Genomic DNA, 15613 nt, shown 5'->3' with positions numbered 1-15613 from the left:
AAGAGAAAGAGCAAGCATGCTCTGTTTTGTTGAAGGCAAGGCTCATTTAGGGGAGCAGTGAGATATCAAACTGAAAAGGGAGGAGGGCCTAGCATTTTTAATACCAGGGAGGGCATCCAGCTGTGCTAGGTGGGCAATGGAAACCACTAAAGGCTTCTAACTGAGGAGGAACAAACACATTTTTGGAAGATATGAGCCTGGTAGTGACATGCGGATTCCTGGAAGAGGCCAACACAAGAGGCCAGAAACCGGGAGGGTCTCAGAAGAATCAGAGCCTGAAGTGAGGGGGTTAGGTTGGGTTGTGGCAGTGGGAATGGAAACGTGGGGTCAAAAGGAAGAGCCACTAAAAATGAAGGCTGGACAGGATGTGACCCCTCGAATGATGAGGAAGGCAAGAGAGATGAAGACCCCATTCCAAGCCTGGGTGATGGAAAGTGGCTGTGCAACCAGTGAAAATAACAACAGGAAGGAGAGAGATTCCGGCATGGACATGCACGGAGGACGGTAAAAGAAAAACAAAGATTCCAGGTGTCGCCTTACTCGTAAAGAGTTGGCCGTGTGAACAGTCGTCCACGCAGTCACTTGGCGGGAATAGGGATGAGAATTCAGGACAGAAAATATGGGCTTGTGATTAAAATCTGGGAGGGAGGCAGAGATTGATTCCATGGGTACATATAAGCCCATGACAAGCAGATAACGTGGTCAAGAGGAGAGGGGGTTCAAGGGAGCAAAAGGGGAGCAGAAAACAGAGTTCAAGCCAGAATTTGGGAACTCTGTCTTCCGTGTAAGACACCTTCCTGTAATGTCTTTGGGGTGCAGTGCAGAGTGGGTGCCCACCCTGTCCCATCCTCCCTCTCAGCATCTGTACCTCTGGGTCTCCTGCCCTTCCTCAGCAGGATCCCCCTGGGTGGGGTGGGGGTGACGCAGAGATGGCACTAGGCTTCTTTGTGGGCTGCCCCTGATTTATCCATGCAACCACTCACACACAAGGCTCTAGAGCACGGCAAAATCTTTATTAAAGCTTTGGGGATACCTGGAGGAAATTATAATGTAGGAAAGAAGAAAACTGAAGTCCATATGCTAAATATAAATATTTTATCCTAGGGTCCAGGAGAGGAGGAGAAATGCCAGCGCTTTCACAAGGCAGACTCGACTTTCTAGTCTTGCTTTCATGACTTGAGGCCAATTCTTCTCTTCCCCTGCTTAAGAAAGCCTGTCTTTTTATTATTATTATTTTATTGTTTATTTATTTTTGCTGTGCCAATCTCCACATCTCTCTTCTGGACCCAGTGGGTCTTCTCACGTGGAGCCACGTCCTCACTCCACACAGGCATGGATTCCAGGAGACACAGGAACTACCAGTACATTTCCCAGCATGTGAGTTAATCCATCCAGAGCCCCAGTGCAGGTGGCTTCGGGAGGACAGTGCTGAGGCCTTTCCCATGCAGATTCCATCCCTGCCCAGGTGTCTCCATGGTGGGAGGTGAGGGTAGCCTTCTAAATTGTCCTGCAGATAACATGAAAATACAACCTCACACACTCCTTTCAAGGACAGTCATTCTCAGAAACAGTGTAGTCTAAATACACATTGAAGGAAGAGAAACATTTTCCTAACGGTGATACAACCTGCAAAATATTTCCCAGCCCATCACTGAAACAGCTTTCTATATTTTTAGGCAGAACCATCTGTTTCTCTTGTTCCTCATTCCCGGCTCTAGGACGTGCCTAGGACCCAGCTGTGAGATGCTTGGCTTTGCAACAACAGAACCATCCATCCGCCCAAAGACCCGGCAGCAATTCTGCAATTATACTTGTTTTATGAGGAATGTGAGAAGAGAAGCCCACTAGAGTGGGAGAGACATATGGAATGAAAGGTAGAGAGATGAGGAAAATAGAACTACAATTTAGGCCAAGGGAAAGAAGAGATGTAGGGAATAGTAGGCCAGTTGCATGTGCTCCAATGAAATCAACATAGAAGAGTGGCCCCCCTAGGCCGGGCGCGGTGGCTCAAGCCTGTAATCCCAGCACTTTGGGAGGCCGAGACGGGTGGATCACGAGGTCAGGAGATCGAGACCATCCTGGCTAACACGGTGAAACCCCATCTCTACTAAAAAATACAAAAAACTAGCCGGGCGAGGTGGCGGGCGCCTGTAGTCCCAGCAACTCAGGAGGCTGAGGAAGGAGAATGGCGTAAACCCGGGAGGTGGAGCTTGCAGTGAGCTGAGATCCGGCCACTGCACTCCAGCCTGGGCGACAGAGCGAGACTCCGTCTCAAAAAAAAAAAAAAAAAGAGTGGCCCCCCCCCAGAATTGAATTTCCAACCTAGATGTTGTTGGTGACCATCTACAAAAGTGTTTCAATAGAATGAGGGTGGGAGTGGAGCAGAAACCACAGGTTTTCTTTTCAAGAGAAGATAATGAGAAAAAAAAAAAAAGATGAGATGACAGACCAAGATGGCAGGAGATGTGGGGTAAGGTTTCCTGAGGTGAGATATATCTGGGAATATTTGTAAGCAGAATGGAAAATCTAGGGATAAGGAGGGATTGAAGCCTGTCTCTAGTTGATGAAACAGCAGTGTGACATGGAACTGGGGAGGTGGGAGATAGAAAGCTGAGGCCCTGTAAACAGTGCATTTTTATTTATTTTTCATTTTTAATGCTTTTTCGAGATGGAGTCTTACTCTGTCATCCAGGCTGGAGTGCAGTGGCACAATCTTGGCTTACCGCAATCTCCGCCTCCTGGGTTCAAGCAATTCTCCTGCCTGAGCCTCTGTAGTAATTGGGATTACAGGTACGCGCCACCACGCCTGCCTAATTTTTGTATTTTTAGGAGATAACGGGGTTTCGCCATGTGGACCAGGCTGGTCTTGAACTCCTGACCTCAGGTGATCCGCCCACCTCAGCCTCCCAAAGTGCAGGGATTACAGGCGTGAGCCACCGTGCCCCCCCACCTAAACAGTGAAATTTTAGTAAGAAAGTACACAAATAGATATAAAGATATAAAAACAATCAAACAAGAGACTGCAACAATACTGAGGCAGAAAGGAGGGTATTGGGGAAGATTGGCTTCCTCAGTGATGTAAAAGGCAAGTCAGGTGTTGAGCCTGAAGAATTGAGTTTAGGAGCTTGAACACCGCAGTGAACGATGCTCACACAGCTCCTGTGTGGAATTCAAGAGGCAGCAACAGAAAGAATGGGGGGAAAAAACACCAGACCTCCTTTTCCAACAACTTAGACCACCCCTCCCAATGTGCACAACTCAAAAACTAAATGAAAGAGAAGCAGCAGCTCCCTGATGATGATTAAAGGCCATGAGAAATCCCTAGCTGGCTTTGGAAGAGTATCACCCAGAGAGGTGAGCCTGGCCTGCAGAGTCCTTTCCCCTTGAGAGCGCCTGCCAGTTCCTATGGAGGCATCTGGGCCGTGCTTCTGACAGCCTTATGGGGCTGGGAGAATACACGGTTTTGACTTTTACAAAGTCCAATTAATTTTTCTAATAGTAGTAGAACCATCCCTATCTTTTGCTTACTATTTGCGTGGACTGCCTTTTCCCACCCTTCTGCTTTCAACCTGTTTGTGTCGGAAGCTCCTGCATCGCTGGTGGGCACGCAAAATGGGCAGCAGCTCTGGAAAACAATTTGGTTATTCCTAAAAAGCTAAACATAGAATTACCGTCTGCCCTAGCAATTCTGCCCCTAGGTATATACCCCAAAGAATTGAAAACAGATACTTATTCATGGATGTTCATAGCGGCATTATCCCTATTAGCCCAGATAAAAACAACCCAAGTGAGCAAAGGAATGGGTATATTTGTCAATGTTCTCCAGAAAAGCAGAGCTCTCAGTGTGTGTGTAAATTAACTATCACAACAGGTAAACGAAACATCATATAGATATGTTTTGTTCAGAAGAAGAAATGAAGTTCTGAATCATGCTACGACATAGATGAACCTTGAAAACATTATGCTAAGTGACATAAACCAGATAAAAAAGGACAAATATTGTATAATTCTACTCACGTGAAGTATCTAGGATAGGCAAATTCATGGATAGAAAACAGATTAGAGGTTCTGAGGTGCAGGAAGAAGGTAAAAAGGTTGGGGTTATAACTTCATGGGTAGAAAGTGTTCGTTTGGAGTAATAAAAACATTATGGAGTTAGACAATAATGATGGCATGTACATAATTAGTGATATTGAATTTGTACACTTAAAACTTATCAAAATGTACAAAAAGCCTGGTAAGTTTTATGTTACATATATTTTACCACAATAAAAAGAAATGGATTAACATATCTGATCATGTAACTACAGAGAAAAAACCATACAGTCTTCTCAATAGAGGTAGTAAAGTCATTTGATAAAATTTAATATTCATTTATGAAAAATACTTTTAACAACATAAAAACAGGCCAGGGGCAGTGGCTCATGCCTATCATCCCAGCACTTTGGGAGGCCGAGGCGGGGGAATCACTTTAGGTCAGGAGTTCAAGACCAGCCTGGCCAACATGGTGAAACTCCGTCTCTACTAAAAATACAAAAATTATCTGGGTGTGGCGGTGGGCGCCTGTAATCCCAGCTACTCAGGAGGCTGAGACAGGAGAATCATTTGAACCTGGGAGGCAGAAATTGCAGTGGGCCGAGGTTGTGCCACTGCACTCCAACCTGGACGAAAAAGCAAGACTCTGTCTCAAAAATAAAAACAAACAAACGAACAAAACCTAAAATCAGAGGAGAACTTTTTTCACCTGATAAAGAATATTGTGCTAGTTATCAGTTCACTGCCTCTCAGGTCCAAATTCTCCCCTCACTACCTGCTCTGTGATGAACTAGATTCATTTAAGCGTTTTCCCCTTACAGTGAGTACATGGAACTTTGCCACAAAAGGGTGCTGGCGAGACCTTGTAAGACAGACGTGGCTTCTCTTCCTGGTTCCAATGTGCAACGTTTTGTTTTGTTTCCCTTTGTCTTTTTAAAAAATTGATACTTAATAATTGTACATACGGGATACATGTGATATTTTAATACATGCATACAATGTGTAATGATCAGATAAGGATAGTTAGGATATCCATCACATCAAACATTTATCATTTCTTTGTGTTGGGACAATTTCAAATCTTCTTTCCTAGCTATTTTGAAATATACAATAAGTTATTGTTAACTGTAGTCACCCTATCATGCTATCAAATACTAGAACTTATTCCTTCTCTCTAACTGTATGTTTGTACTCATCAACCAGTCTCTCTTCATCCTCTCCAATCACCCTTCCTAGCCTCTGGTAACCATCATTCTACTCTGTACCTCCATAAGCTCAACTTTCTTAGTTCCCATGTATGAGTAAGAACATGCGGTGTTTGTCTTTCTGAGCCTATCTCATTTTACTTAACATAATGTCCTCAAGTTCCATCCATGGTGCTGCGAATGACAGGATTTCATTCTTTTTTATGTCTGCTTGATAGTCTGTGGTGTATACATACATGTATTCTTTATCTGTGCATTCATTGATGGACACTTAGGTTGATTCTTGGCTATCATGAATAGTGCTGCAATAAATGTAAGCATGCAGATATCTCTTGGATATAATGATTTCCTTTCTCTTGGAAATATATCCAGCAGTGGGATTGCTGGACCATATGCTAATTCTATTTTTAGTTTTTTGAGGAAACTCCATACTCTTTTCTATAGTGGCTATACTAATTTACATTTCCACAGGCAATGAACTAGAATTCTCCATTCTCCACAGCTCATCGGCATCTATTATGTTTTGTCTTTTTGATAATATCAATTTTAACTGGGGTGAGATGATATTTCGTTGTGGGTTTCATTTGCATTTCCCTGATGATAACTGATGTTGAGCATTTTTTCATATGCCTGTTGGCCACTTGTATGTCTTCCTTTGATAAATGTCTATTCAGATCATTGGCCTTTTTTGGTTTTGTTGTTGTTGTTGTTTGTTTGTTTGTTTGTTTGCTATTGAGCTCTTTGTGTCCCTTATATATGCTGGTTACTAATCCCTTATTAGACACATAGTTTGCAAATACTGTTTTCCCATTCTGTAAGTTTTCTCTTTACTTTGTTGATTGTTTTTTTTGTTTTTTTGTTTTTTTTTTTTTTTGAGACGGAGTCTCGCTGTGTCTCCCAGGTTGGAGTGCAGTGGCGTGATCTCGGCTCACTGCAAGCTCCGCCTCCCGGGTTCACGCCATTCTCCCGCCTCAGCCTCCCAAGTAGCTGAGACTACAGGCGCCCGCCACCACGCCCGGCTAGTTTTTTGTATTTTTAGTAGAGACGGGGTTTCACCGTGTTAGCCAGGATAGTCTCGATCTCCTGACCTCGTGATCCACCCGCCTCGGCCTCCCAAAGTGCTGGGATTACAGGCTTGAGCCACCGCGCCCGGCCCAACTTTGTTGATTGTTGCCTTTGCGGTGCACATACTTTTTAACTTGATATAATCCCATTTGTCTATTTTTTCCTTTTTTTGCCTGTGCTTCTAAGGTTTTACCCAAAAAGAAACTTTGCCCAGGTCAATCTCCTGAAGCATTTCCCCAAAGTTTTCTTCCAGTTGTTTCAGTTTCAGGTCCTACACTTAAGTTTTTCATCCATTTTGAGTTGATTTTTGTATATGATAAGAAATAGTAGTCTCATTCCATTTTTCTAAATATAGATATTCAGTTTTCCCAAAACTATTTATTGAAGACACTGTCCTTTCCTGATTGAATGTTGTTGGCTATAACTATGTGGATTTATTTCTAGGTTCTCCATTCTGTTCCATTGGTCTATGTGTCTGCGTTTATGCCAGTACCACACTGTTTTGGTTACTATAGCTTTGTAGTATAAATTGTAGTCAGGTAATGTGGTGCCTCCAGCTTTGTTCTTTTTGCTCAGGATTGCTTTGGCTACTTGGGGTCTTTTGTGGTTTCACTGAAATTATAGGATTTGTTTTCTAATTCTGTGAAGAATATAATTGTTATTTTGGTAGGAATTGCATTGAATCTATAGATTGCTTTGGGTAGTATGTCATTTCACAATATTAATTCTTCCAATTTGTGAACATGAGATGTCTTTCCATTTTGATGTAATATCTTCAGTTTCTTTTTTATCAGCATTTCATAGGTTTTATTTTTTTGGAGGGATCTTTCACCTCTTTGGTTAAGTTTATTCCTAGGTATGTTTTTTTAAGTAGGTATTTAAAATGGGATTATTTTATTGGTGTCTTTTTCCACTGGTTTGTTGTTGGTACATAGAAACATTACCAATTTTGTATATTAATTTTGTATCCTGCAACTTTACTAAATTTTAAAATCACCTCTAAAAGTTTTTTCTGGTAGATCTTTTAGGGTTTTCTATATATAAGATCATATTATCCAAAAACAGGGACAATTTCATCCTTTCTAAGTTGGATGCCCTTTATTTCTTTCTTTTGCCTAATCTCTCTGGCTCAGACTTCCAGCATTCTGTTGAACAGGAGTGGTGACAGTGGCCTGCCTTGTATTGTTCCACTTTTTAGAGGGAAAGTTTCAGCTTTTCTCCATTCAGTATTAAGTTAGCTGTGTGTCATACATGGCCTTTATTAGGTTGAAGTAAGCTCCTTATATACCTAGTTTGTTGAGGACTTTTATCATGAAGCAATGTTGATTTTATCAAATGCTTATTCTGCATTTTTTGAGATGATCATATGGTTTTTGTCCTTCATTTTATTGATGTAATGTAAAATATTCATTGATTTGCATATACTGAACCATGTTTACATTCCTGAGTTAAATCCCACTTAATCATAGTAAATGATCTTTTTAATGTACTACTGGATTTGGCTTGCTAGTTTTTTGTTGATGATCTATGTTCATCAGTGATATTGGCCTGTAGTTTTCTTTTTCTATGGTGTCCTTGTCTGGTTCTGGTATCAGGGTAATGCTGGCTTTGTAGAATGAGTTTGGAAGAATTCCCTCCTCTTCAATTTTCTGGAAGAGTTTGAGAAGAATTGGTATTAGCTGTTTGTTTTTTAATGTTTGGTAGAATTCAACAGTGAAGCCATCAGGTACTTGACTTTTATTTGATGGGAGGCTCTGTATTTACTGATTTGATCTTGTTACTCATAATTAGTCTATTACGGTTTTCTGTTTTTTCTTGGTTCAGTCTTGGTCGGTTGCATGTGTACAGAAACTTATCTATTTCTGTTAGACTTTCCAATCTGTGGATGAATAGTTCTTCATAACGGTCTCTAATGATCCTTTGTATTTCTATGATATCCGTTATAATGTCTCCTTTTTTGTTTCTGATTTTATTCATTCGGATCTTTTCTCTTAGTCTAGCTAATAGTTTGTCTATTTTGTTTATCTTTTCAAAAAAAACACTTTTCATTTTGTTGATCTTTTGTATTTTTTTATCTCTATTTTGTTTATTTCTGACCAGGCATGGTGGCTCATGCCTGTAATCCCAGCACTTTAGGAGGCTGAGGCAGGCTGATCACCTGAGGTCAGTAGTTCGAGACCAGCCTGACCAACATGGTGAAACTCCATCTCTACTAAAAATACAAAAATTAGCCGGGCATGGTGGCGGGGTAGTCCCCGCTACTCGGGAGACTGAGGCATGAGAATCACTTGAACCCAGGAGGTGGAGGTTGCAGTAAACCGAGATCGCACCACTGCACTCAAAACTGGGTGACAAAGAGAGACTCCATCTCAAAAATATATGTATGTATGTATGTATATATTTGTTTATTTCTTCACTGATTTGTAAACATTTCTTTCCTCCAACTAATTTTGTGTGTGGTTTATTCTTTCCTAGTTCCTTGAGATGCATCATTGGGTTATTTATTTGAAATCTTCCTACTTTTGTGGTGTAGATGTTTATTGCTATAAAATTCCCTCTTTATGCTGCTTTTGCTCTATCCTGTAGGTTTTGGTATGTTTTGTTGCTATTTTCATTTGTTTCAAGACATTTTTTACTTCCTTCTTAATTTCTTCATTGACTCATTGGTTATTCAGGGGCATGATGTTTAATTTTCATGTATCTGTACAGTTTTGAAAGTTCCTCTTGTTATTGGTTTCTAGTTTTTTCCCATTGTGGTCAGAAAAGATATTTAATATGATCTCAATTCTTTTAAATTTGTTGAGATTTGTTTTGTGGCCTAACATGTGGTCTGCCCTGAAGAATGTTCCATGTGCTGATGAGAAGAATATGTATCCTGCAGCTGTTGGATAAAATGTCCTGTAAATGTCTGTTAGGTCCATTTTGTTGAAAGTACAGTTGAAATCCAATGTTTCTTTGTTGATTTTCTGTATAAATAACCTATTTAATGCTGAGAGTGGGGTGTTGAAGTCTCCAACTGATGCAGGACAGGCAAGCCCCCAAACTGTGACTTAGTCCCAGAGAGTTCTTGGCTTCACCCATGAAAGAATTCAAGGGCATTTGGTGGTGTTAGACAGTGGCAGTGTACAGTGGCAGCAGCGGTACCCCGTAGGGAGTGTACCCAGAGCAGCAGCTCAGAGTCAGTTCTGCACTCATATTTATACCCACTTTTAATTATATGCAAATTAAGGGACAGATTATGCAGAAGTTTTTAGGATGAGGGTGATAACTTCTGGGTTGTCAGATTGTTGCCATGGAAAGGGGCAGTAACTTCCAGGTGTTGCCATGGCAATGGTAAGTTGACAATGCACATTGGTGGACTTGTCTTTTTTTTTGAGATGGAATCTCACTCTGTCACCCAGGCTGGAGTACAGTGGCATGATCTCAGCTCACTGCAACCTCTGCCTCCCGGGTTCAAGAGATTCTTTTGCCTCAGCCTCCAGAGTAGCTGGACTACAGGTGCATGCCACCATGCTTGGCTAAGTTTTGTATTTTTGGTAGAGGCAAAGTTTCACCATGTTGGCCAGGCTGGTTTCAAACTCCTGACCTCAGGTGATCCACCCACCTCAGCCTCCCAAAGTTCTGGGATTAAAGGCGTGAGCCACTGTGCCCGGCCATTGGGCGTGTCTTACAGGGAGGTGCTTCCACCTCCAACCTGTTTTATTTTTTATTTTATTTTTATTTTTTTGAGATAGAGTCTTTCTGTGTTGCCCAGTCTGGAGTACAGTGATGCAATCTCAGCTCACTGCAACCTCCACGTCCTGGGCTCAAGCGATTCTCTGTCCTCAGCCTCCTGAGTAACTGGAATTACAGGCATCCACCACCATACCCGACTAATTTTTGTCTTTTTAGTAGAGACAGGGTTTCACCATGTTGGCCAGGCTGGTCTTGAACTCCTTACCTCAGGTGATCCATCTGCCTCAGTCTCCCAAAGTGCTAGGATCACAGTCATGAACCACTGCACCTGGTCAACTCCAATCTGTTTTAGCAAGTCCTCAATTTGGTCTAGTGTCCAACCCCTGCCTTCAGAGTCTAGTCTTGCCTCCTACCTTACAACTATTATTGGAATGCAGTTTGTCTTTCCCTTTAGATCTAATATTTGCTTTATATATCCGGGTGCTCCAATGTTGGGCACATATATATTTATAATTGTTGTATCTTCTTGCTGAATTGATCCCTTCATTATTATGTAATAACCTTCTTCATCTCTATTTACAATTTGTGATTTAAAGTCTGTTTTATCTGATATATGTATAGCTACTTCTGCTTGCTTTTGGTTTCCATTTGTGTGGAATATCTCTTTCCATCCCTCCACTTGCATTCTATGCTTGAATTTATACAAGAAGTGAGTTTCTTGTAAGCAGCATATAGATGGGTTGTATTATTTTTATCCATTCAGCCAGCATATATCTTTTAAGTGGGGAATTTGATTCATTTATGTTCAAGGTTGTTATTGATAATAAGAACTTACTCTTGTCATTTTGTTAATTGCTTTCTGAGTGTTTTGTATTTCCTTTGCTTCTTAATTTCTTTCTTATTGTTTAAGTGTTTTTGCTTTTTCTTCCTCCTGCTGCATAGATGATCAGAGGTGTAAGTGTGCTAGGACATTTGATAATGCTGTACGCCAGCAATGTGCCCAGAGTATGTAGTCCACAGCATCTTTCAGCATTAACCTAGGCCCAGTAACTAACTTCTCATGACCCTTAAAATGTTCCAGGCAAGCAATTCTTAGTGGCAGCCTAACATCTTCTATATACCCACCCACTCACCCACCAGCTTTGGATCCTAAAGAGTGGTTTCCTGCTTGCCCATTGACTATGGCCCAGTTCTAGCCTGTGCAATCCAGCAAATTTCTCCACCAACCAGAGTGCTGCAACCACATTGTCTACATGAGAGCTGAACCCCAGCCTTTGGAAGACAGCCACTCTTCCAAGTTTGTACTTCCTTGTGTACTCTTCCACAGTACTAGGGTATCTTTTAACATTCTCTTTACGTCCTTGTAGTTACCATCCTATCTTTGCTCAGTAATTTTTTATACTGAACTTTTCCTGTTTCAATTACTATGTTGTTTCTGATGGGTCTGATTGGACCCAGACTGACACAAGAATCTACAAAAGTAAATGTTGTACTCAATGGTTAAATGTTGAAAGTGTTCCCTTTGACATCAATAATAAGGCAAGAATGTTGGGCTGGGTGCTGTGGCTCATGCCTGTAGTCCCAGCTCTTTGGGAGACCAAGGCAGGTGGATCACCTGAGGTCAAGAGTCCGAGACCAGCCTGGCCAACATGGTGAAACCCCATCTCTACTAAAAAAATACCAAAAAATTAGCCAGGCATGGTGGCAGGCACCTGTAATCCCACTTAACTGGGAGGCTGAGGCAGGAGAACCACTTGAATCCAGGAGGTGGGGATTGCAGTGAGCCAAGATCATGCCATTGCACTCCAGCCTGGGCAACAAGAGTGAAACTCCATCTCAGAAAAAAAAAAAAAATTAGAATGCCTACTATTACCACTTCTATTCAACGTTTAACTGAAAGTCCTGCCCATTGTAGTAAGACAAGAAGAAAAATTAATAAAATGCATATGGATTGGAAAAGATGAAAGGAAATTTTTATTCACAGATTATAGTGATAGTGTACATTAAAACATCCAAAGCAATTTATTCAATTATTATAATTAATAAATATAATTAGCAAGATTCCTGGACACAAATAACATTCAAAAATCAATCATATTTCTTTATACAAGCATGAATAGTTAGAAAAAGAAACTTTAAAAAAATACCACTTACGAAACATCAAAAATATTATTTGGCAGCAAATGTAACAAAAGAGGTGTGAAAAATCATGATACATTACTGTGAAAAATTGAAGAGTCCTAAGAAATGATATTCACGTTCATGCAATTACAGACTCAATATTGTCAAGTTGCCAATGCTCCTCCCAGACTGGTGTCCAGAGGCAAAACAATTACAATTAAAATTTCTACAGGTATTTTTTGTTTATATAAAAAAATGACAAACTTTTTTTTTTTTTTTGAGATGGAATCTCACTCTGTCACCCCGGTTGGAGTGTTATGGCACTATCTCAGCTCACTGCAACCTCTGCCTCAGGGTTCAAACAATTCTCCTGTCTCAGTCTCCCAAGCAACTGGGACTACAGGCATACGCCACCATGTCCAACTAATTTTTGTATTTTTGGTAGAGACGGGGTTTTACCATGTTGGTCAGGCTGGTCTCGAACTCCTGACCTCAAATGATCCACCCGCCTCGGCCTCCCAAAGTGCTGGGATTACAGGCTTGAGCCACTGCATCCAGCCTATTTTTAACATTTATAGGCATACCTTGGAGATATTGTGAGTTTCATTCCATACCACCACAATGGCAATAAAGCGAGCCACACAAACTTTTTGGTTTCCCAGTGCATATAAAATTTATGTTTACATTCTACTGTAGTGTATTAAGTGTGCAATAGTACTATGTTTAAAAAACAATGTATAAACCCTAATTAAAAATACTTTATTGGCCGGAAGTGGTGGCTCACGCATGTAATTTTGGGAGGCCAAGACAGGTGGATCACGAGGTCAGGAGTTCAAGACCAGCCTGGCCAAGATGGTGAAACCTCGTCTCTCCTAAAAATACAAAAATTCGCCAGGCACAGTGGCAAGAGCCTGTAATCCCAGCTACTCAGGAGGCCGAGGCAGGAGAATCACTTAAACTCGGGTGGCAGAGGTTGCAGTGAGCCAAGGTTGTGCCACTGCACTCTAGCCTGGTGGACAGAATGAGAATCTGTCTCAAAAAAAAAAAAATTACTTTATTGCTTAGAAATGCTAATGATCATCTGTGCCTTTGGTGAGTTATAATCTGTTGGCTGTTGGAGCATCCTGCCTCTATGTTGATGACTACTCACTGATCAGAGTGGTGGTTGCCAAAAATTGGGATGGCTTTGGTAATTTCAAAAAATAAGACAGTGAAATTTGCCCCATCAATGACTCTTTCTTTCATGAAGAATTTCTGTGTAGCATATGATTTCACCCACAGTTGAACTTCATTCAAAATTGGAGACAATCCTCTCAAACTTTACACTGCGTTGTCAATCAAGTTTATGTAATACTCTAAATTATTTGTTGTCATTTCAACAATATTCACAGTGTCTTCACCAGGAATAGATTCCATCTCAATAAAACACTTTCTTTGCTCATCTATAAGAAGCGCAACTTCTCATCTGTTCAAGTTTTCTCGTGAGATTGCCGTAATTCAGTCACATCTTCAGGCTCCACTTCTAATTCTAGTGCTCCTTCTATTTCCATCACATCTGCACTGACTTCCTCCACTGACGTCTTCAACTCCTCAAAATCATTCATAAAGGTTGGAATCAACTTCTTCCAAAGTCTTGTTAACGTTGATATTTTGACCTCCTGCCATGAATCATGAATGTTTTTAACGGCATCAAGAAAGTGAATTCTTTTTAGAAGGTTCTGAATTTACTTTGCCCATATCCATCGGAGGAATCATTCTCTGTGGCAGCTATAGCCTTATAAAATGTATTTCTTAAATAAGAAAACCCAAAAGTTGAAGTTACTCCTTGATTCATAGGCTACAAAATAAATGTGTTAGCAGGTGTGAAAACAACCTTAATCTCTTCGCACATCTCCATCAGAGCTCTTGGGTGACCAGGTACATTGTTAATCAGCAGTAGTTTTTTTAAAAAAATTTTTCTGTTTGTTTGTTTTGGAGACAGGATCTCACTCTGCCTCCCAGGCTGGAGTGCAGTGGCACAATCTTGGCTTACTGCAGCCTCAACCTCCTGGGCTCAAGGGATCTTCCCACCTCAGCCTCCCAAGTGGCTGAAACTCCAGGCGTGCACCACCACACTCAGTTAATTTTTTTTTTTTTTTTTGGCAGAGATGAGGTTTTGCCATGTTTCCCAGGCTGATCTTAAACAGAGTTCAAGCAATCTGCCTGCCTTAGCCCCTAAAAGTGCTGGGATTCCAGGTGTGAGCCACCACATCAGGCTGAGCAATAATACTTTGGTTTGTTTGTTTCTTTTTGAGACAAGGTCTCACTCTGTCGCCCAGGCTGGAGTGCAGGGGCACAATCCTGGCTCGTTGCAACCTCTGCCTTGCAGATTCAAGTGATTCTCATGTCTCAGCCTCTCGAATAGCTGGGACTACAGGGGCAAGCCACCACACCCCGCTAATTTTTTGTATTTTTAGTAGAGACGGGGTCTTACCACGTTGCCCAGGCTGGTCTCGAACTCCTGAGCTCAGGCAATCCACTCACCTCAGCCTCCCAAAGTCCTGAGATTACAGGCGTGAGCCACTGTGCCCGGCCTGCACTAATATTTTGAAAGGAATATTTTTCCTAAGCAGTAGGTCTCAGGAATAAAGAGTAGACTTAAAATGTTTCATAAATTATGCCATAAACAGATGTGCTGTCATCCAGGATTTGTTGTTCCATTTATAGAGTACAGGCAGAGTACATTTAGCTTAATTCTTAAGGGCCCTGGAATTTTCAAAATGGTAAATGAGCATTGGCTTCAACTTAAAGTCACCAGCTGCACTAGCTCCTGATAGAGAGTCAGCCTGTCCTTTGAAGCTTTGAAGCCAGGCATTGACTTCTCCTCACTAGCTATGAGAGGCCCAGATGGCATCTTCTTCCAATAGAAGGCTGTTGCATTCTACATTAAAAGCCTCTTGTTTTGGCCAGGCATGGTGGCTCATGCCTGTAATCTCAGCACTTTGGGAGGCTGAGATGGGTGGATCACTTGAGGTCAGGAGTTTGAGACCAGCCTGACCAACATGGTGAAACCCCCGCCTCTACTAAAAATACAAAAATTAGCCAGGTGTGGTGGTGGGCACCTGTAATCCCAGCTACTTGGGAGGCTGAGGCAGGAGAATCACTTGAACCTGGGAGATGGAGGTTGCAATGAGCTGAAATCATGCCATTGCACTCCAGCCTCGGCAACAAAGCAAGACTCTGTCTCAAAAAAAAGAAAAAACAAAACAAAACCAAAAAACTCTGTTGTTGAGTGTGGCCACCTTCATCAATGATCTTAGCTGGCTCTTCTGGGTAAGTTGCTGCAGCTTCTTCCTTAGCACTTGTTGCTTCACCTCGCAGTTTCTTGTGATGGAGATGGCTTCTCTCCTTAAACCTCGGGAACCAACCTCTGTTGGCTTCTACCTTTCCTTCTGCAGGTTCCTCGCCTCTCTCAGTCTTCATAGACTTGAAGAGAGTTAGGGCCTTGCTCTGGATCAGGCTTTGGCTTAAGG

General features: G+C 41.6%; 1 long non-coding RNA gene across 1 annotated transcript in view; it reads left to right on the top strand.

Moving 5' to 3' along the window:
* The window catches only part of LOC139357728 (uncharacterized), a 53550-nt gene that overhangs the window by 13189 nt on the left and 24748 nt on the right, over positions 1 to 15613 (top strand). The window lies entirely within an intron of this gene.

Source organism: Macaca nemestrina, chromosome 13, assembly GCF_043159975.1.
Source record: "Macaca nemestrina isolate mMacNem1 chromosome 13, mMacNem.hap1, whole genome shotgun sequence".
Lineage (NCBI taxonomy): Eukaryota > Metazoa > Chordata > Mammalia > Primates > Cercopithecidae > Macaca > Macaca nemestrina.
The sequence above is the reverse complement of the archived record's forward strand: the minus strand, read 5'-3'. Positions and strand labels throughout refer to the sequence as shown.